We start from the raw sequence: 22385 nt of genomic DNA, 5'->3' as shown, positions 1-22385 counted from the left end.
TGATGACTGAGTAATATTCCATTGTATAGATGAACCACATCTTCTTTGTCCATTCATCTGCTGAAGGACATCTTGGCTCCTTCCACAGTTTGGCTATTAGGGACATTGCTGCTATGAACATTGGGATACAGGTGCCCCTTCTTTTCATTACTCTGTGTCTATGGGGTAAATACCCAGTAGTGCAATTGGTGGGTCGTAGGATAGCTCTGTGTTCAACGTCTTGAGGAATCTCCATATTGTTTTCAAAAGTGGCTGTACCAGCTTGAATTCTCACGAGTAGTGTTAGAGGGCTCCCCTTTCTCCACATCCTCTCTGACTTTTTTTTATTTCCTGTCTTGTTAATTTCTTCTCAAGATTTTATTTATTTATTCCACAGAGATAGAGACAGCCAGCGAGAGAAGGAACACAAGCAGGGGGAGTGGGAGAGGAAGAAGCAGGCTCATAGCGGAGGAGCCTGATGTGGGGCTCCATCCCATAATGCCGGGATCACGCCCTGAGCCGAAGGCAGACGCTTAACCGCTGTGCCACCCAGGTGCCCCCGGCCTTGTTAATTTTAACCATTCTAACTGGTGTAAGGTGGTATCTCATTGTAGTTTTGATTTGTATTTGCCTGATGGCAAGTGATGTGGAGCATTTTTTCATGTGTCTGTTGGCCATTTGTATGTCTTCTCTGGACAAGTATCTCTTTGTGTCTTCTGCCCATTTTTTGGGTGTCGAGTTTGAGGAGTTCTTTATAGATCTTGGATACCAGCCCTTTATCTGTAATATCATTTGCAGATATCTTCTTCGATTCCATAGGTTGCCTTTTTGTTTTGTTGATCGTTTGCTTTGCCGTGCAGAAACTTTTTATCTTGATGAAGTGCCAATAGTTCATTTTTGCTTTTATTTCCTTTGCCTTTAGAGACGTGGCTTGCAAGAAGTTGTTGTGTCCAAGGTTGAAGAGTTCTTTTGATTTTGATATGAGACAGGAATCCATTATCTTTCTTTCCTGATTGCATTCGAGTCCTCTGTCTTTCTTGGTGAGTCTAGCTAAGTTTGTCAGTTTTGTTTATCTTTCCAAAAAAGGCAGCTCTCATTTTCATTGTGTGTGTGTGTTTTTTTTTTTTTTTTGTCCTTTTAGTCTCTGTTGGATTTATTTATGCATTCCTTTTTGTTATTTCCTTATTTCTACTAATTTGGGGCTTTGTTTGCTGTTTTTTTTTCTACTTCTTTACCACAGAAATCAGGTTGTTTATTGGAGAGCATTCTCATGGATTGATGAAGACTTGAATTTCTATGAACGTCCCCCCCGTAGAGCTACTTTTGCTGCATCCCATAAGTTTTTGTAGGTTGTCTTTTTCATCAGTGTCAAGGTACTTCTAAATTTTTTTTGATTTCTTCTTTGACTGTTGGTTGTTCAGTAGCATGTTGTTAAATCTCCACATATTTTTTTAAGATTATTTAAGTATCTGGCAGAGAGTGAGACAGCGAGAGAGGGAACGCAAGCAGGGGGGTGGGAGAGGGAGAAGCGGGCTTCCCACTGAGCAAGGAGCCTGATTTGGGGCTAGATCCCAGGCTCCTGGGATCACGACCTGAGCTGAAGGCAGATCCTTAATGACTGAGCCACCCAGGCCCCCCAATCTCCACCTGTTTTTGACTGTCCCATTTTTTTCTTGAGACTGATTTCTAGTTTCATATCATTGTGGTTGGACAAGATTTGTAGCAGAAGGTGAAGAGAGCATTCAGATGAAAGGTTTGTTTCCTGGAGGGTTTTCTGAGGGCAGACCATGAGTTCCGTGGGGACGGAGGAAGGTTTTGTGAGACGGGGGGTGGGGTTAACCCTTGTTAGAATTACTGACTACTACCATGCAGGCTGTGTGCTACCGTTCACACCGTAGTCCTGATGGGCTTGTACTTCATTAGAAATATTTTCTAGGAGGTGTAGGCATAGGCTTCTCTAAAAGAAAGGTGCCATGTGGGTTCATGGCATGACCCCAGGTCAGCAACCAGGATGTATGGTGTTGTGGGGGATCAGAACCAGGCTTTCTGTGGGAAGTGACGGAAATAGGGTATGGTGAGCTCCATGACCTCATAGGTGAGGTCCCGAGTGACCCACTGGGTGTTGGGTTCCGTGGATCTGTTTCATCAGGTGCTGTGGAATTCAGGGACACCCTCCTGTCTGTGGATTTGTGTGGAGACAGGTAGACATCAGTGTCTGGCCAGGCACGAGGGTCGCACTGGACCACCACCAGAGGTGCAGCATGCGGGGGAGCCACTGCTTGGTTTCCACGAAAGCTGACCAGGGTCTGTGACCGTGATTCCTAGCAGCTGCAAGGGGAGAGGAGGCCGGGGGTGGTGCACACTTCCTAGACTTGTGGTCAGGACTAGTCTGGAGCCCACTGAAGTCAGCCACACCTGGCACAGAAGGCCCCCAGTCAGTGTAGCTGTGGGCACTGCTCCCATGGCACTTTCGGGCCAGCTCCATGCTGCCACCTCCTGCTTTTCATCATCATCTTCAAGGTCGTGTGCCTCTGCTCTTGCCCCATGGCCTCCGGGGTATTGTCCGTCCTCCATCTGGCCCTCGTCCCTGGTGCCCTGTGCAGTCCGATGCCAGGGTAGCCTTCTCGAGACAAACATCTGGCCCTGATGGAACACTTCCATGGATCTCGTGTGATGCGAGGATGATGTCCTGCCCTGGAAGGGGGCTGCAGGTCCCCAATCAGGAGAGCCATGTCTCCCTTTTCAGCATGGCCTGCCCTCCCCTCAGTCTTCTTCAGGGAAGCTCTCCCCACTTCCTGAGATGACAGCTCTGAACTTAAAAGTGAATGTTATTTTACATATCTCTATGCCTTAGTTCATCCATGGCATGTCTTTCAACGCCGTTAGTGGGTGTTTTTGTTTTTTTTTTTTTTTTAGCAGTTCTGAAGGGCTGTCTGCTCAAGGAGGGGATGACCTGGGTGGGGCAGCTTTCCCTCTCATCTCCCTCAGCCTGTCTCTGAGCCCTGGGGCCAGCTGTCCCACTGAGGATTGAGGGACCCGAGCCAGCCCATCCTGAGCCCAGGCTGTGTGTCAGCTGTGTAGACGGATGCGTGTCGGAGCGGTGGGCAGCTGGCATAGGCCAGGGGCAGGCAGTGTCTCCCCATTCCTTCCCTCCCTTCCTCCCAGAGGTAGCTCAGAGCAGCCTTCAACCCCTGCATCTCCAGATCCCTTGACCTATGCCTCCTGTGTTCAGCTGGTGACCTTGGAGTTTCGCATGGATTCTACCTCCCATACCCTCTCCTGTAGCAGTTCCTGGATCAGGGGAGGGGTCAGACCCTTGTCTGATTTTGGTCTTCTTCCTGTCCCGCACCAAGCCCTCTCACCTTTGCATCTTCCATGTATGTGCTTGGAAGCAAGTCCATCCACAGGGAACCTATTAGCCAAATGGATCCAGGTAATGAACGTTGAAGTAGAGATCCAGGATCCATAATAAACCTGCTCTGAAATCTGTCCCAAAGTCTGTGACTCTCTCACACTGAAACAGAAACAATAATAGCTTTCTGGACTGTGAAGTGACATGTGTCTCTACTTCCAGTCTTGAAGGCATAGGTGCTGAGCCTGGACAGAAAAGGACCATGGCTCCCGTGGGCTGGGATCCACAGTAAGAACTCAGTGAAATCTGAATTCGAGGCATAGAGTGAATAATTATTGTAGAGTGAATCCTCCCAAGTAGGGCTTATGCACATTGCAGAGGAAAAGCTTTTTCAAAGAGGTTCCTGAAAGAAAAATCTTTTTAAAAAATTTATTTTAATTCCAGTAGAGCTAACATACAGTGTTACATTCGTTTCAGGTGTACAAGAGAGTGATTCAGTAATTCTATATATTACTCAGTGGTCATCCAGAAAAGTGTCCTCTTAATCCGCTTCATCTATTTCACTCATCCCTCTATCCACCTCCTCCTCTCTGGTAACCATCCGTTTGTTCTCTCTTGTTAAGAGTTTGTATTTTGGTGTGTCTCCTTTTTCTCTTTTATTTATTTAGTTTTGTTTGTTTTTTAAGTTCCCTATAAGAGTGACATCATATGGGATTTGTCTTTCTCTGACTGACTGATTTCAGTTAGGATAATACTCTCTAGCTCCATCCATGTGGCTGCAAATGGCAAGGTTTCATTCAAGCCTAGTAATACTCCATTGTGTGTGTGTGTGTGTGTGTGTGTGTGTGTGTGTGTGAATACACACATCTATCATCCCATTTGTCAATTTTTCTACAGACACTTGGGTTGCTTCCATATTGTGATATTGTAAATAAAGGTGCAAGAAACATAGGGGTGCACGTATCCTTTTAAGTTGCTGTTTTCATAGTCTTTGGGCAAATACCAGTAGTCTGATTGTTGGATCGTAGGGTAGTTCTATATTTAATTTTTTGAGGAACCTTCATACTGTTTTCCACGGTGGCCATCACAGTTTGCATTCCCACCCACGGTTCGCGAGGATTCCCCTTTATCCACATGCTCCCAACGCCTGCTCTTTCTTGTGCTTTTGATGTTAGCCATTCTGACAGGTGTGAGGTAATACCTCATTGTCCTTTGGATTTACATTTTCCTGATGATGGGTGATGGTGAACATCTTTTCACGGGACTGTTGGCCATTTGTATTTCTTCTTTGGAGAAATGTCTGTTCATGTCTTCTGCCTATTTTTTAACTGAATTATTTGTTTTTTGGGGGTCGAGTAGTATCAGTTCTATGTTTTGGACACTATCCTTTTATTGCATATGATCTTTGCAAACATCTTCTCCCTTTGAGTAGGTTGTCTTATTATTTTTACGTTTTCATTGTTCTTCTGCCATGTGGAAACTTTTTATTTTGCTCTATTCCCAATAGTTTATTTTTGCTTTCATTTCCTTTGCCTCAGGAGACAGTCTAGAAAAACGTTGGTATGGTCCATGTCAAGAAGTTACTGTCTTCCCTCCTGTAGAATTTTTGTGGATTTAGGTCTCATATTGAGGTCTTGAAACTGTTTTGTGTTTGTCTGTATTGTGTAAGAAAGCAGTCTAATTTCATTCTTTTGTGCGTAGCTGTCTAGTTTTCCCAACACCATTTGTTGTAGAGACTGTCCTTTTCCCTTTTGATATCATTGCTTGCCTTGTGGAAGATTCATGGACCACATAATTGTGGGTTTCTGTCTGAACTTGTATCCTGTTCCTTTGGTCGCTGTGTCTATTTTTGTGCCGTACTCTCTTGTTAGGATGACTGCAGCTTTGTAGTATAACCTGAAATCTGAAATTGTGAGTCCTCCAGCTTTGTTTTTCTTTTCCACATTGCACTGGCTGTTCAGTATCTTTAGTGGTTCCATACAAATGTTTAGGATTGTTTATTCGAGGTCTTTTATTCTTTAATTTAAATTCAATTAGCCAACTTACAGTACATCATTAGTTTCAGATGTACTCTTCAATAAATTACCAGTCGTGTGGAACACCCAGTGCTCATTGTATTGTGTGACCTCCTTAATGCCACTCACCCAGTTACCCGCCCCCCCCAACTTCTCCTCCAGCAATCATCAGTTTGTTGCGATAGTTAAGAGTCTATCATGGGTTTTCTCCCTCTGATGACTTCCCTTTCTATTTTCCCTCCCTATGGTCTTCTTCCCTGTTTCTGATATTCCACATAGGAGTGAAAGCATATGATCATTGTCTTTCTTTCATTGGCTTATTCCACTCAGCATAATACCTTCCAGCTCCACCCAGGTCGGTGTGATGGTAAGTATTCATCCTTTCTGATGGCTGAGTAATATTCCATTATATATATGATCCACATCTTCTTTATCCATTCATCTGTCCATGCTCATCTGCACTCTTTCCACAGCTTGTCTATTATGGATATTGCTGCTATGAACACTGGGGTGCATGTGTCCCGTCTTCACTACCTCTGTCTCTTTGGGGTAAATCCCCAGTAGTGCAATTGCTGGGACATAGGGTAGCTTTATTTATAACGTCTTGAGGAAACTCCGTACCATTTTCCAGAGTGGCTGTACCGGACTGCATTCGCACAGGGGTGTAAGAGGGTTCCCGTTTCTCCACATCCTCTCCAACATGTATAGTTTCATGTCTTCTTATTTTTAGATATTCGGCCTTGTGTGATATGGCATCTATAGGGGTTTAGATTTGCATTTCCCTGAAGCCAAGTGATATGAAGCATTTATGCATGTATCTTTTGGTCACCAGTACATCGTCATCAGTGAAGTGACTTCTCATTTTAATCCATCTCAAGACCTAAAGCTGGGTAAGGCACTGAAGCTGGATGATGCCATCGGTTGGAATTGTGGAGAATTTCAAAAGATCTCCATGGAGAGCAAGTTTAAAGGTCAGTGTGAAGCTACTAATTGGATCCGGGGAGATCTCTGAAAGTGGGGGTTCCCTGGGATGGGCTGAGGGGGGCCCTCCGATTTTCCTGCTATGAATCCTTTCTGCAGCCCCAAACGGACAGTTTCCTGCAGTGGGGCAGGCTGAGTCCTCTAGTCGTGCAGAGGTGAGCCCAATGCCTGGTACCTTGGAGGCAGGCAAACGGGGAGGGGACCCTCAGCAGAAGACCCAGGGTTAGGTTAGGCCTCAAGAGACAGCAGGTGCGAACTGCCCAGTGCTCAGAGAACTCCCAGGCCGACTGAGATGAGGGCACAAGGGCGGGTGAGTGTGAGCCTTGGGGTTTGATCCGGAAGGGCTCACAAAGGTCGGGGTTCACCAGCAGGGGCTCTGAGGGGGTGTCCCAGTTCTCTTGCCCTGAATGCTCTATTGTGCCCCAAAACGGTACAGTTTCCTGTGGGCTGCAGGCTGAGTCCTACGGTGGGGCTTGGGTGTCCCCAATCCCCCGGAGTTGGGCGCCAGGATCCTGGGGAGGGGCCCCTCTGTGGCCAAACTAGGGTAAGGGTTAGGGTCCAGGGGCCCGGCAGGGCCAATCTAGCAAGCTGTGCGGCGAGCTCCGTGGAGGGCTGAGATGAGGTCATGGGGGAGGGTGAGCATGGGCCTCAGGGTTGGGGCACGGGGGTTGCCAAAGGTGGGGACGGGCTCCGAGGGCCTCCCCAAGTTCTCGTGCCCTGTATGCTCTGTAGCGCCCCAAGGGGCACGGTTTCCTGTGGACTGGCAAGCTGAGTCCTGAGGCGGGGCACAGGTATCCCAATTCCCCGGGGCTGCGGTGTAAGGCTCCTGGGGAGGCCGCCAAACCCGCGGCTGACCTAGGGTTAGGGTTAGGCCCCAGGAGCCCCGCAGGCCCGATCTGCTGGCTGTATGGTGAGCTACACAGGCTGAGGTGAGGGTGTGGGGAGGGTGAGCGTGGGCCTCAGGGTTGGGGTGCGGGAGGCCGCCAAAGTTCGCTGGGGGCTCAGGGGGGCCCTCCTGGTTCTCCCGCCCTGAATGCTCTATGGCCTCCCAAGGGGCACGGTTTCCTGCAAGGTGGCAGACTGAGTCCTGCGGTGGGGCTCAGGTGTCCCGAATCCCCGCGGCTGCGGCTCCAGGCTCCTGGGGAGGGGCCCCTCCACAGATGAACTAGGGTTAGGGTTGGGGCCCAGGAACCCCGCAGGCCAGATCTGCCCGCTATGTGGCGAGCTCTGCCACGGGTTGAGGTGAGGGTACGGGGTGGGGTGAGCATGGGCATCAAGGTTGGGGCTTAGGGATCGCTGAAGTTCTCCGGGGGCTCTGGGGGCCCTCCCGGTTCTCCCACCCTGAATGCTCTACAGCCTCCCAAGGGGCACGGTTTCCTGCGGGGTCACAGGCTTTGTCCTGCAGTGGGGCTCAGGTGTCCCCAGTCCCCGGGGCTGCGGCACCGGGCCCCGGGGGAGGGGCCCTCCCTAGCCGACCTAGGGTCAGGACTAGGCCCCAGGAACCGGGCAGGACTGATCTGCCGGCTCTGCGACAAGCTTGGTGGCAGGCTGAAGGGAAGGCGCGGGGCGGGATGAGCGTGGGCCTCAGAGTTGGGGTGTAGGGGGCCGCCGAGGATTGCTGGGGGCTCAGGGGGGCCCTACTAATTCTGCACGGGATGCTCTGCGGCGTCCCAAGGGGCATGGTTTCCTGAGGGGTGGCAGGCTGAGTCCCGTGGTGGGGCTCAGGTGTACCCAATCCCCGGGGTTAGGGTACAGATTAGGGTACGGGTTAGGGTTAGTGTACGGGTTACAGTTAGTGTTCGGGTGAGGGTAGGGGTTAGGGTTAGGGTAAGGTGAGGTTACGGGTTAGGGTTGGCTTTAGGGGTTACAGGTTAGGGGTTATGGGTTACGGTACGGATTAGGGTTTAGGGTATGGGTTAGGGTTTAGGGTTTGGGTTTAGTGTACGGGTTAGGGTTAGGGTACGGGTTAGGGTATGGGTTAGGGTTTGGGTACAGGTTAGGGTACGCGTTAGGGTACAGTTTAGGGACGGGTTAGGGTACGGTTTAGGGTGCAGGTTAGGGTTAGGATATGGGTTAAGGTTAGGGTATGGGTTAGGGTTACGGTACGGGTTAGGTTACGGTTTAGGATTAGGGTTAGGGTACAGGTTAGGGTGAGGGTATGGATTAGGGTATGGGTTAGGGTTAGGGTATGGGTTATCGTTAGGGTTACGTTTTGTGTTAGGGATAGGGTACGGGTTTGGGTTTGGGTGTGGTTTAGGGTATGGGTTAGGATACGGGTTAGGTTTAGGTTAGGGTTAGGGTTAGGGTACGGTTTAGGGAACGGGTTAGGTTTAGGGTACGGTTTAGGGTTAGGGTATGGGTTAGGGTACAGGTTAAGTTACTAGTTAGGGTTAGGGTTCGGGTTAGGGTATGGGTTAGGGTCCGGGTTAGGGTTAGGGTACGGGTTAGGGTAAGGGTTAAGGTACGGGATAGGCTGCAGGTTAGTGTTAAGGCAGGGTACTGGTTAGGGTTAGGGTTTAGGGTTAGGGTTAGTATACGGGTAGTGTTAGGCTACAGGTTAGCGTACGGGTTAGGGTTAGGGTACGGGTTAGGTTCAGGGTTTAGGGTTTAGGGTTAGGGTACGAGTTAGGGGACGGTTTAGGGATAGTGTTAGGGTATGGGTTTGGGTTAGGGTTAGGGTACGGATTAGGGTACGTGTTAGGGTTAGGGTACAGGATAGGGTATGTGTTAGGGTTAGAATACGGGTTAGGGTACAGGTTAGGGTACGGTTTAGGGTTAGGGTAAGGGTTAGGGTACGGGTTAGGGTTAGGGTACGGGTTATGGGTAGGTTTAGGGGAAGGTGTAGGGTTGAGGGTAGGGTTAGGTTTAGGGGTTAGGGTTAAGGTTAGGGTTTAGGGTTTAGGTTTAGAGTTAGGGTTAGGGTTAGACCCCAGGAGGCCAGCAGGCCTGATCTGCCAGCTCTGCGGTGAGCGGTGGGAAGAGCTGAGGTGAGGGCGCTGGCGATGGGAGCGTGGGTCTCAGCGTTTTGGCGTGGGGGGCCTTCGAAGGTCATCGGTGGCTCGGAGGGCCCTGCCCGTTCTCCCACCCTGAATGAATGGCGGTACCCCTAGCGGCTCGGGTGCCAGCGGGGCAGCAGGGTGAGTTCGGTGCTGAGGCTCGGGGGTCCCCAATCCCCAGCGTTCAGCGCCAGTCCCCTTGAGAGAGGCCCCTCGGGGGCCAAACTAGGGTTAGGGATTGCCCCCAGGAGGATGACAGGCCCGATCCGCCAGCTGTGCAGTGAGCGGAGGGGCGGGCCGAGGTGAGGGCGCTGGCGAGTGGGAGCATGGGCCAAAGCATTTTGACTCAGGGGCATTCAGAGTTTGCCAGCGTCTCGGAGGGCCCTGCCTGTTTCTCCGCCCTGAATGACTGGTGGCGCCCCTAGCGGCCCAGGTGGCAGCAGGGCGGCAGGGTGAGTCTGGTGCTGGGGCGCGGGGGTCGCCAATCCCCGGCTTTGTGGTGCAGGCCCTTTGGGAGGGGCCCCTCGGGGGCTGACCTAGGGTTAGGGTTAGCCCCCAGAAGGCCGGCAGGCCCTATCTGCCCACTGTGCGTCGAGCGGAGGGGCGGGCCCTGGTGAGGGCGCTGGTGAGCGGGAGCCTGGGCCCAAGTGTTTTGGCGTGGGGGCCCTTTGAAGGACGCTGGGGGCTCGGATCGCCCTGCACGGTCCTCCACCCTGAATGACCAGTGGCGCCACTGGCGGCCCGGGTGGTTGCGGGGCGGCAGGGTAAGTCCGGCACTGGGGCTTGGGGGTCGCAAATCCCCAGCGTTGTGGCGCCAGGCCCCTTGGAAGGGGCCACTTGGGGGCCGACCTAGGGTTAGGGTTAGCCCCCAGAAGGCCGGCAGGCCCGATCCGCTGCTGTGCGGCGAGCGGATGGGTGGGCCGAGGTGAGGGCGCTGGCGAGCGGGAGCGTGGGCCCCAGCGTTTTGGCACAGGCTGCTATCGAAAGTCGCCGAGGGCTCAGAGGGCCCTGCCCATTCTCCCGCCCTGAACGATCAGCGGCACCCTAGGGGCCCGGGTGTCGGCGGGGCATAAGAGTGAGTCCAGCGTTGCGACTCGGTGGTCCCCAATCCCCGGCGTTGCGGCGCCAGGCCCCTTGGGAGGGACCCCTCGTGGGCCGATCTAGGGTTAGGGTTAGCCCCCAGGAGGCTGGCAGGCCCGATCCGCTGCTGTGCGGGGAGCGGAGGGGCGGGCCTAGGTGAGGGCGCTGGCGAGCAGGAGCGTGGGCCCCAGCGTTTTAGCGTGGCTGCTATCGAAGTTCACCGAGGGCTCGGAGGGCCCTGCCCATTTTCCCACCCTGAATGATGGACCGTGGTAGGGCGCAGTCGAACCGTAGCGTGGTATCCAGCATTTTGGCGTGGGGGGCCTTCGTATTTCACCAGGGGCTCGGAGGGCCCTACCGGTTATCCCGCCCTGAATGACCGGCGGCGCCCCTAGCGGCCCGCGTGGCGGCGGGGCGGCAGGGTGAGCCCGGCGCTGCGGCTTGCGGGTCCCCAATCCCTGGCGTTGCGGCACCAGGCCTCTTGGGAGAGGCCACTCTGGGGCCCACCTAGGGTTAGGGTTATCCCTGAGGAGCCTGGCAGGCTGGATCCGCTGGCTGTGCAGCGGGGGGGGGGGGGGGGCGGGCCGAGGTGAGGGCGCTGGAGAGCAGGAGCGTGGGCCTCAGCGTTTTGGTGCGGGGGACCTACGAACGTCGCCGGGGGCTCGGAGGGCCCTGCCCGTTCCCCCACCCTAAATGACCGGCGGCGCCCCAAGTGGCCTGGGTGGTGGCGGAGCGGCAGGTTGAGTACATTGCTGGGGCTCAGGGGTCCCCATCCCGGGCCTTGCGGGGCCACGCCCCTTGGGAGTGAACCCTCAGGGACTGACCTAGGGTATGTGTTAGCACCCAGGAAGCCAGCAGGCCCGATCTGCCGCTGTGCAGCGAGCGGAGGAGTGGGCTGAGGTGAGAGCGCTGGCGAGCGGGAGCATAGTACCCAGCGTTTTGGCACGGGGGGCCTTAGAAGGTCTCCAGGGCCTAGTTGGGCCTTACCCGTTCTCCTGCCCTGAATGACTGGTGGCGCCCCTAGGGGCCCAGGTGGCGGTGGGGCGGCATGGTGAGTCCGGCGCTGTGGCTCCGGAATCCCCAATCCCAGGCGTTGCGGCGCCAGGCCCCTAGGATGGGCCCCTCGGGGGGAAAACCTAGGGTTAGGGTTACCCTCCAGCAGGCGGCAGGCTCAATCCGCCGCCTGTGCGGCAAGTGGAGGGGTGGGCCGAGGTCAGGTCGCTGGAGAGCAGGAGCGTGGGCCCCAGCGTTTTGGCTGTGGGGGCCTTCGAAGGTCACTGGGGGCTCGGAGGGCCCTGCCCGTTCTCCTGACCTGAATGACTGACGGCGCCCCTAGCGGCCCCGGGTGGCAGCGGGGCAGCAGGGTGAGTCCGGCGTTATGGTTCGGGGATCCCCAATCCCCAGCGTTGCGGCACCAGGCCCCTTGGAGGGAACACTCTGGGGCCGACCTAGGGTTAGAGTTAGCCCCCAGGAGGCCGGAAGTCCCGATCCGCCGGCTGTGCGGTGAGCGGAGAGGCGGGCCAAGTTGAGGGCGCTGTCGAGCGTGAGCATCGGCCCCGGCGTTTTGGCGCGGATGGCATTCGAAAGACGCCGGAGTCTTGAGGGCCCTGCCGGATCTCCCACCGTGAATGACCGGCGACGCCCCAGCAGGCCCAGTGTCGGCTTGGCGGCAGGGTGAGTCCGGCGCTGCAGCTCAGGGGTCCCCAATCCCCTGCGTTTGGCGCCAAGCCACTTGGGAAGGGCCCCTTGGGGGCCGACCTAGGGTCAGGCTTAGCCCCCAGGAGGCCGGCAGGCCCGATCCCTCTGCTGTTCCACGAGCGGAGGGGCAAGCCGATGTGAGGGCGCTGGCGAGGGAAGCGTAGGCCCAAGCATTTGGCAGGGGGGGCCTTAGAAGGTCGCCAGGCCTCGGAGGGCCCTGCCAGTTCTCCCGCCATGAATGATCAGCAGCGCCCCTAGCGGCCCGAGTGACGGCGGGGTGGCAGGATGAGTCTGGCGCTGGGGCTCGGGGGTCCCCAATCCCCAGCGTTGCAGCGCCAGGCCCCTTGGGAGGGGCCCCTCAGGGGCCGACCTAGGGTAAAGGTTAGCCCCTGGAGGCCGGCAGGCACGATCCGCCATCTGGGGCGAGCGGAAGCGCGGTCGAAGATCAGGGCTCTGGCGAGCGGGAGAGTGGGCCCCAGCTTTTTGGCGCTGGGGGCCTTCGAAGGTTACCGGGGCAGGGAGGGCCCTGCCTGTTCTCCCGCCCTGAATGATCGGCAGTGCCCTAGTGGCCCGGGTGTCGGCGGGGCGCAAGGGTGAATCCAGCATTGCGACTCGGGGGTCCCCAATCCCCGGCATTCGGCAGCAGTCTCTTTGGGAGGGGCCCCTCGGGGGCCGACCTAGGGTTAGGGTTAGCCCCCAGGAGGCCGGCAGCCCCGATTCGCCAGCTGTGCAGCGAGCGGAGGGCGGGCCGAAGTGAGGGCGCAGGTTAGCGGGAGCATGGGCCCCATCGTTTTGGCGTGGGGGTCCTCTGAAGGTCGCTGGGGGCTCCTAGGGCCCTGCCCGTTCTCCCGCCCTGAATGACCAGCAGTGCCCCTAGTGGCCCGGGTGGCGGCAGTGCGGCAGGGTGAGTCCGGCGCTGTGGCTCAGAGGTCCACAATCCCCAGCATTCCCGCGCCAGACCCCTTGGGAGTGGCCCCTCTTGGGCCGATCTTGGGTTAGGGTTAGCTCCCAGGAGGCCGGCAGGCCCAATACGCCGGCTAGATGGCGAGCGGAGGGATGGGCTGAAGTAAAGGCGCTGGTGAGCGGGAGCGTGGGCCCCCGCGATTTGGCGCGGGGGGCCTTTAAAGTTAACTGGGGGCTCAGAGGGCCCTGCCCCTTCTCCCGCCCTGAATGACCGGCGGCACACCTAGCGGCCCGGGTGGTGGCACGGCGGCAGGGTTAGTCCGGTGTGAGGCTCGAGGGTCCCCAATCCCCAGCGTTGCAGCGCCAGGCTCCTTGGGATGGGTCCCTCTGGGGCTGGCCTAGGGTTAGGGTTAGCCTCCAGGAGGCCAGCAGGCCCGATCCGCGGCTGTGCGGCTCCCGGAGTGTTGGGCTGAGGTGAGGGCGCTGGGGAGCCTGAGCAATAGCCCAAGCTTGTTTGTGCGGGTGCCTTCGAAGGTCGGGGGCGGCTCGGAGGGCCCTGCCGTTTCTCCCGCCCTGAATGACCGGCAGCGCCCCTAGTGGCTTGGGTGGCGGAGGGGCAGCAGGGTGAGTCCCGCGCTGGGGCTCTGGGGTCCCCAATCCCTGGCATTGTGGTGCCAGGCCCCTTGGGAGGGGCCTCTCGGGGGCCAACCTAGGGTCAGGGTTAGCCCCCAGGAGGCTGGCAGGCCCGAACCGCCGGCTGTGCGCCAAGTGGAGCACAGGCCCAGGTGAACGTGCTGGCAAACCGGAGCGTGGGCCCCAGCGTTTTGGTGCCGGGGGCCTTTGAAAGTCGCCGTGGGCATGGTGAGCATTGCCCGTTCTCCCGCCCTGAATGAACGGCGGTACCCCTAGCGGCTCGTGTGCCAGCGGTGCGGCAGGGTGAGTCTGGTGCTGTGGCTCGGGGGTCCCCAATCCCTGGCGTTGTGGCAGCAGGCCCCTTTGGAGGGGCCCCTCTCTTGGGCCGACCTAGGGTTAGAGTTAGCCCCCAGGAGGCTGGCAGGCCCGATCCGCCAGCTGTGCGGAGAGCGCAGAGCGGAGGGGCGGGCCGAGGTGAGGGTGCTGGCAAGCTCCAGCGTGGGCCCCAGTGTTTTGGCGCAGATGGCCTTCAAAATTCACCGGAGTCTTGAGGGCTCTGCCCGTTCTCCCACCCTGAATGACCAGCGACGCACCAGCGGGCCCGATGTCGGTGGGGAGGCAGGGTGAGTCGTAGACATGAGTTGAAAGATGGCTTTGATACAATTTTTTTTAAGTTTTTTTTTAATATTATGTTAGTCACCATACAGTACATCCCGGGTTTCCAATGTAAAGTTCGATGATTCATTAGTTGCGTATGACACCCAAGGCACCATGCAATACGTGCCCTCCTTACTACCCATCACCAGTCTATCCCAATCCCCCACCGCAATCCTCTCTGAAGCCCTCAGTTTGTTTCTCAGAGTCCATGGTCTCTCATGCTTCATTCCCCCTTCTGATTACCCCCCTTTCTTTATCCCTTTCTTCCCCTACCGATCTTCCGAGGTCTTATGTTCCATAGATGAGAGAAATCATATGATAATTGTCTTTCTCTGCTTGACTTATTTCACTTAGCATTATCTCCTCCAGTGCCGTCCATGTTGCAGCAAATGTTGAGAACTCGTTCTTTCTGTTACCTGAGTAATATGCCATTGTATATATGGACCACAACTTCTTACTCCAGTCATCTCTTGAAGGGCATGTCGGTTCCTTCCACGATTTAGCTATTGTGGACATTGCTGCTATGAACATTGGGGTGCATATGGCCCTTCTCTTCACCACGTCTGTATCTTTGAGGTAAATACCCAGTAGTGCAATGGCTGGATCATAGGGTAGCTCACTTTTTAACTTTTTAAGGGACCTCCACACTGTTTTCCAGAGTGGCTATACCAACTTGCATTCCCACCAACAGAGTGGGAGGGATCCCCTTTCTCCACATCCTCTCCAACAATTGTTGTTTCTTGCCTTGTCAATTTTTGCCATTCTAACTGGCATAAGGTATTATCTCAGTGTGGTTTTGATTTGAATTTCCCTGATGGCTAATGATTTTGAACATTTTTTCATGTGTCTGTTAGCCATTTGTACATCTTCATTGGAAAAGTGTCTGTTCACATCTTCTGCCCATATTATAATTTGCTTATTTTTTTCTTGTGTATTGAGTTTGAGGAGTTCTTTGTAGATCTTGAATACCAGTCTTTTATCTATAATGTCATTTACAAATTCTCCCATTCCGTGGGCTGGTGCTTAGTTTTTTTTACTGTTTCCTTGGCAGTGCAGAAGCTTTTTGTCTTGATGAAGCCCCACAAATTCGTTTTATCTTCTGTCTCTCTTGCCTTTGGATATGTGTCATGAAAAAGTTTACTTTGGCCGATGTCGTGGAGGTTGCTGCCTATGTTCTCCTCTAGGATTTTGATGGATTCCTGTCTCACTTCAAGGTCTTTCATCCATTTGGAGTTTATTTTTGTGTATGGTGTGAGAGAGTGGTCATGTTTCATTCTTTTGCATGTAGCTGTCCAATTTTCCCAGCACCATTTATTGAAGAGACTGTCTTTTTCCCACCGGATGTTTTTTCCTGCTTTATCAAAGATTAGTTGCCCAAAGAGCTGAAGGTCCATTTCTGGGTTCTCTATTCTGTTCCATTGGTCTATGTGTCTGTTCTTGTACATGCTGTCTTTGTGATCACAGCTTTGTAGTACAGCTCGAAATCCGGCATTATGATGCCCTCAGCTTTGTTTTTCCTTATCAACAGTTCCTTGGAGATTTGGGGCCTTTTCTGGTTCCATACAAATTTAAGGACTATTTGTTCCAGTTCTTTGAAAAATGTCATCGGTATTTTGATCAGGATAGCATTGAATGTGTAGATTGCTCTGGATAGCATGGACATTTTAACTATGTTAGTTCTTCTGATCCATGAGCATGGAATATTATTCCATCTTTTCTTGTCTTCCTCAATGTCTTTCAAGAGTGATTTGTAGTTTTAGAATACAGATCCTTTAAGTCTCGGTTAACTTAATGCAAAGGTAACATATGGTTTTTGGTGCTCTTGCAAATGGGATGGATTCCCTAATTTCTCTTTCTTCAGTCGCATTATTTGTTTATAGAAATGCAACTGATTTCTGAGCATTGATTTTGTATCCTGCCACATTGTTCTTTCTTAAAGACTGGTTAATGGCCCTTTCCTTATGCTTTCATTCCCACTCGGAAACATGCATCCATCATCGTGACAGACGTTAGGATTCGGAGGACCCTTTCCATACCCTCTTCTTACTGAGAGTTACGTCTATGGCAGTTTAATTAATGTTCAACACACATACTGGGAAACACTGGTGCCTTCACTAATCGATGTTGCTGTCTCTCTGCACAAACTTGGTTCGCTGAATTAAATAATGGCACTTTCTTTTCCTTTTCACAAAACCTTTTCAAACGGCTTTCCTCCTCATGACAGATGTGAGTTGAGAGATGCTTTCTGTGTAGTGTTCTTAAGTAGTTAAACAAAGGGCATTATCTTGATGCTTGCAGACCCCATTTTGCACAATGCTCCCAATCCATGACACCAGATGTGAGGTGCAAGATGCTTTTATATAGAGTGTTCTCTCCTAGCGTAAAGCAGGTGACACTTACTTATGCATTCATGGACACTTTTGAAAAACTTGCCACCTTCCTAAGAGAAGACTTGACTTGGACAATGGTGTCTATTCGGTGTTCTGACTGAGATTTGTGAAAATTGCCCTTAAGGTTCATCACACTTTTTGGAAAACTTGGGTGTGTTCATCGGTCCTGATGTTGGTTTGATGTTGCCTTCTATCAACACTGAGTTGGTTCTCACAACTACTTAGATAGGACCTCTCCTTCTGCTTTCACTTGCACTTCTGCAAGTACTTCTTCTTCATTACAGAAGATGTGAGTTGGAAGATCTTTTCCCAAGGGTGTCCTTACCTGAGCATACAGCATGTTCCTTACGTTTTCATACAAACTTTTGGAACATACATCCATCCTCATGAACGTAGATATGATTTGGAATGTTGTCTCTAGATGGTGCTCTTTCACATCTATGGCAGTTCCCTTAAGGTTCAACACATGTAATGGGAAACCCTGCTCTCTTCACTGATCAATGTTGCCGTCTCTCTACCCAAACTTGGTTCTCTGAACTGACTGATGGCACTTTCTTTTCGTGTTCACACAACCTTTTCTAATGGCTTTCCTCCTTTTTTTTGGAAATTTTGTTTGGAAATTTTAATATGCCTTTCTTAATATTTGATAGAGCAGACAAAACTCGGTCACAAATGTGACCTAATTGACGTCTATGGAACATTCGATAATAAGTGCAGAATACATTATTTTCCAGCGGTCATAGACTATTTACCCAAACAGATGATATGTTGGACCATGAATCATGTCTACATTTTAAAATACTGAAAATGACTAGATTCTATTCTTAGGCCTCCAAGGAATAGAGCCCTAGTCCTCATCAAAAGAAGACCAGGCAGTCCCTCTATGTTTAAAAATTCAATGTAACTTTGCTGCATATCTTAAGGGTCAGAGAGGGGATCGCAGTGGATATTTGCCACCTTTTCTACATCAGGGCTCACACACAGTGGCCCTTTGTCTCTGAAGAACACTGACTATCCTAACGTAGACAGGAGTTAAGCCTCCTATCAGAGTTCTGCATGTGCCAGCCACACCTGGCAGTCTTGGCCTGGGCCCACCACCACCTCCCTCCAGCTTTCCTTCTTGGTGGCATTGAGTTAAGGGAGTCAACATAGCCATATGGAGATGGGAGCTCCCCTCTCCTAGTGATGATGGTGCTATTGTCCCCACCAGTCTATCAACATGATTTCTGAGAGAATTACGACACAATAGCAGCTTCTTGACCTTCCTTAAGGTTTAAAAATCATCTTGTGAGTCATCTTTTCAAAAAACGGTTTCACCATGTGTTCTTTTCTCTGGAAAAGAAATAGACCCAATGGTAATTATGGCTCCTGAGCACCTGCTCTTGGGAGATTGCATAGTGGCTCTGTTTAGCAGTCTCCCTCTTAAACTTCTCAACTAGGGTGTATATAGAATGAGTCCCATTTCCTAGATGGATAGACAAGGGCTCAGAGATTATATGAATTACAGAGGATTTTAGTGTCAGAAACCTAAGTGGGATCTCCAAACTGACTCCAAAACCCTTGTTCTTCCATACAGGGTACCATTTCGCTCTTACCTCTGGTCTTGTTGATCTGGAAACCTAGGAAGTATTAGGATTTTCTTGTGTGGCCAAATGGAACGAATTCGGCTGCCTTTTCACCTCTGCCCATCATGACCATGAAGATAATTATCTCAGTGGAGGACCTTTGAGTAAGAGACTTAAAGATCCCTTAGAATAGAGATACTATACTATTTTTCTGATATTAAAGTGCCTGAAAGAACTATCCTTTTTTAATTGATGGAAGCTCTTGGTGGAAAGGTCGGAAAGACTATTTGAAAACACTCAGCCTCTTCTACAGAGTGAGACAATGCCTCTAAAGATTGCTAAAATATTCCCTTACCTCTGATTATTTACTTCCCAACTATCGCAGTGTTTCTATGTTAGGATTACGATTTCCATGAGGCAAAAGTTGCGGAGAAAGAACTTAGTGTATCCAGGGGCACTTTCGTATTGTGACAGTGAGCTATTCTGTTGTATTCTGTAGTCCAAGGGAATGGTGCCAGACATCTCTAAGATGTCTAAAATTCTGACTGTAAATGATCTCTATGCTTCAGAGATTTGGGCAGGACAAGGGAGGAGTCCAGAGACTGTAAACGCCTCTGTTACCTGTGTTGACCATGGAGCAGGTAACCTTCTGTAGGGGTCCTTTTGATGTCTCTGAGCTATGGGAAAGGTGCTTTCATCTCAAGCTCCTCCATTTGGTAGTGGTGATAAGGATAAGAGTAATTTTTATCCCATACCATCTGTGGACCCTGATCTTGACCTCCTAGGGAAACCCTCCTTTATCATTTCACCCAGCTCAAAATGACCGGGCAAACTCTCAAAGTATGGGCCCTATTTCTGCCCCCAGCACATATTGTCCATCTGTTTCAAAAACAAAAAAGAGAACAAAAAAATGCCCTTGCCAACATCAAGGTGAGAACACAAAAGAACCTCTCTGTCCCCCGTAAGATTAAAGTCATACCGACCTGTACATACTGAAAAGATAAGAAAAGTCTGTCACTTTCTGGGATCTTCTGCCTCATCGTGATGGGTAACTGTACCTAACACAAAACAGAACAAATATATAACCCTGCCCTAAATGTTCCTTCCCTGGAGCACTCCCTTCTTTGTGAAGACTGTGTCTCCCAGGCATCTGACCTGACTTGGGTTTGAATAAAACTCTCTTCATTTCTCTCTAAAATGTTTTAAAATGTTCCTTCCTTTAGTGTTGACAATAACACTATGTTTTCTTTTCAAGTGAAAAATAAATGTTCCTGGTTCACAACCGTGACAGCTGTTCCTCCTGGCCCCTACCCTGCAGAACCAAGCATGTGTATATAGATTCCAGCACAAATGGGCTCATCCTAGAAGGATGCTTTGAAGGTCTGAGAAGCACTATCCACTCCATGGGTGAGACAAGAAGGCAAAGCTATTCCCGCTTGGAGCATTCCTTTTGGGGCTTAAAATTGCCTTGGACATGCATGAAAGCATTGCCATTTCCTAAAGCCCAAAGCTGGAACAGTCTGAGAGCAGCTGACCTAGCCAGAATCCAGGCACACACCTGTAGGAAGGGTTGGTGCAGAAGGGAAGGGGCAGGGCTCTGAGGGTGTTCTGCAGCTAGAGGGGTCCGCGGAAGGGGCAGTGTATGTGTGTGTGTGTGTGTGTGTGTGTGTGCTTGGGGCCCTGCCCGTGATCACAGTCATGCCTGCGCTGGGCATTGAGCCAAGGAGGCAGGTCTTGGACCCCTTGCACTCCCAGAGTTGTGAGTCATGGGGCCGGTTGCCCCGCATTCAAGGGGCTGGAAACCGCACACTCCCAAACCAATCACCCCATGGGGGTGGAGCTACGTCTCTGTGGGCAAACCCAGAGCAGACCTAGGATGCAGACTGGGAACCAGGGAAGGGGAGCTCTGAGAGATTCAACGTGTGGAGTTCCTGGCTGAGTGAATGCATGCTGTGTGCCTGTGTGGGGCATGGTCTGGGAGTAGGGGCACCCCGGGTGAGAGGTGGGGTTCTGGAAGGGCATGTGGAGGGAGTTCATTTGGAGACTCAGTTGAGTTTTCTTTTTCCCTTGATAGTCTCTTCTGCCTACTCTCTGTCAACTGGCCTTACATAGCAAACACATGGACTCCAGGGCACCTGCTCAGCAGAGCTTTTGTGGTATTGGTCGCAGACATTCCAGGGTTTCACTTGTTCCCCAGCAAGAGCGAGAGTAAGGACCGCACGGTCCCCAACTTCAGTGCGGTGCCCCTGTCCCCCGACACAGTGCAGGTAATGGACCTTGAGCAGTTCCCCAAGTTCAGCAGGGTGTTCCCTGTTCCTTCAGGCACATGTGTGGCACTAGGAAACCCCAGAGCCGTTACCCAACTTCAGCATTGTGCTGCCTGTTCCCTGGGAATGGTGGCAATGGGCTGGAAGATAATTACTACTAAAAGACAAGTCTGTGTTTCCCCTTCTCCCAGAAACTGCAGCAGGCATGCTGATTTTAGGTCCGAGGAGCCGCCTTCTCCCCACCTAACAACACTTCTCTTCTCTGGCTCCATGAGTCCCGAGGTTTTGAACGTCTGCATCTGAGTCAGTGAGGCAGCTTGACACAGGACACCAGCATTCAGAGAAAGCGGCAGGTCCATTTGGAGAAATGTCATATCCACGTCAGGACTGGAGGTAACACCTCTCATTAACCCACTATCTCCTGGGCTTTTCTCTTTTCTCTAGTTGAGCCATGAAGTAAAACTTAAGTAATAGTTGTCAGTGTTCTGAATTTGGTGAAGGAGGTACTTAGTTTCTGAGCTTAGAGCACTTTGCAGGGGATCCCATTTTCTCTGTTCATTGACTGCTTATGAATGTATTTTGAACAGCTGTTTCCTAGAAACACTCTTTCATTAGAAAGGGAAGGTTAGATTTACTCTTTGTGTATTTTTAAGATATACATCTAACAGTGTTTATTCAGTTGGGCCTACGATATGGGTGAGTGGCCACCATTTAGGGTTAGATGGATTTTTGTCGTCAGATACAGATATGGATGATGTCTTGTCATTTGTCAAAGGTGATGTTTCATTACTGATTAGTCTTTTCATCCCAAGAATTACAATGAGGGTCGAGGGAAAATTCAAAATTATTCAAAGCAGCCTTTTCCTGTTTAAAAGTTAAGCTTGACTATCTAGCTTTACTAGATGTATCAACTCAATATTTTGAGGTGCCATATTCTCTCTGTCATTTCTTTGGTGGTGCAGTCAGAAGGAGAGTCTTTGGGAATTCCTTTGGATAGAGTCATGCTGGTGGCTTCAAGGGGCCTGGTGACGGGAGCCCTGGGCTGAGTTCTGGAACTACTTGCTTGACGCTGGGTGAGTCAGGTTATCCCACAGAGTTTCTGTTTCCTCCTTATGAGATTGCTGGAAGGTGAAATAAGTCAAGCAGAGAAAGGCAATTTTGATACGGATTCACTCATTTATGGAACAGGAGAAATAGCAGGGAGCTCAGTAGGAGAAGGAAGGGAAGAATGAAGGGTGGGGTAAACAGAAGGGGGAATGAACCACGACAGACTATGGACTCTGGGAAACAAACTGAGGGCTTCAGAGGGATTTGGTGGGGCGTTGGGATAGGCCGGCGATGGGTATTAAGGAGGGCACGTATTGCATGGAGCCCTGGGTGTTGTACGCAAACAATGAATCATGGAACACTACATCAAAAACTAAGGATGTAGTGTATGGTGACTAACATAACATAATAAAAAAAAATTTAAAAAAGAAAATAAAGAAATTGATGGAAGGTCATATCTGTGGAAAGTCTTTACACAGAAACTGTTCTGCCTATTGAAGAGCAACTAAAAACGAGGTGATTTGGGCTCTATTATTCTGTAAATAATAATTTTAAAACTCCCCGTCCTAGGGATATGGTATTTTATTGCATAAGGAGGCCTGAGAAGGCTGCAATGAAAGATTGCGATCTCAGAACACGTTCATGTTCCATGCATACATCACTTAACAGTTTGCACAGGTAGGAAGGTAAGTGGAGATAAATATGAAAGAAAGGGAAAGAAGGTGTGAACCATTCATTAGGTAGCCTTCTCCCTTTCTCAGGAAAGCCTTGGGCCAGTGTAATTTTGGGAAAGGAGGGGGAATCCTGGAGCTTTGCAGCAGA

The 22385-nt window shown here is 51.5% G+C and overlaps 1 long non-coding RNA gene across 1 annotated transcript; it reads left to right on the top strand.

Annotated features, from left to right (window-relative positions):
* The first annotated feature begins 19288 nt into the window (after positions 1 to 19288).
* LOC130542823 (uncharacterized) lies at positions 19289 to 22073 on the top strand. The gene is made up of 3 exons (XR_008957673.1): positions 19289 to 19656; positions 20324 to 20909; positions 21479 to 22073. It is a non-coding gene; the product is annotated as an uncharacterized LOC130542823 (long non-coding RNA).
* The last annotated feature ends 312 nt before the right edge of the window (positions 22074 to 22385 follow it).

Source organism: Ursus arctos, unplaced genomic scaffold (genome assembly GCF_023065955.2).
Source record: "Ursus arctos isolate Adak ecotype North America unplaced genomic scaffold, UrsArc2.0 scaffold_54, whole genome shotgun sequence".
Lineage (NCBI taxonomy): Eukaryota > Metazoa > Chordata > Mammalia > Carnivora > Ursidae > Ursus > Ursus arctos.
This window is presented reverse-complemented; position numbering and strand designations above follow the sequence as displayed.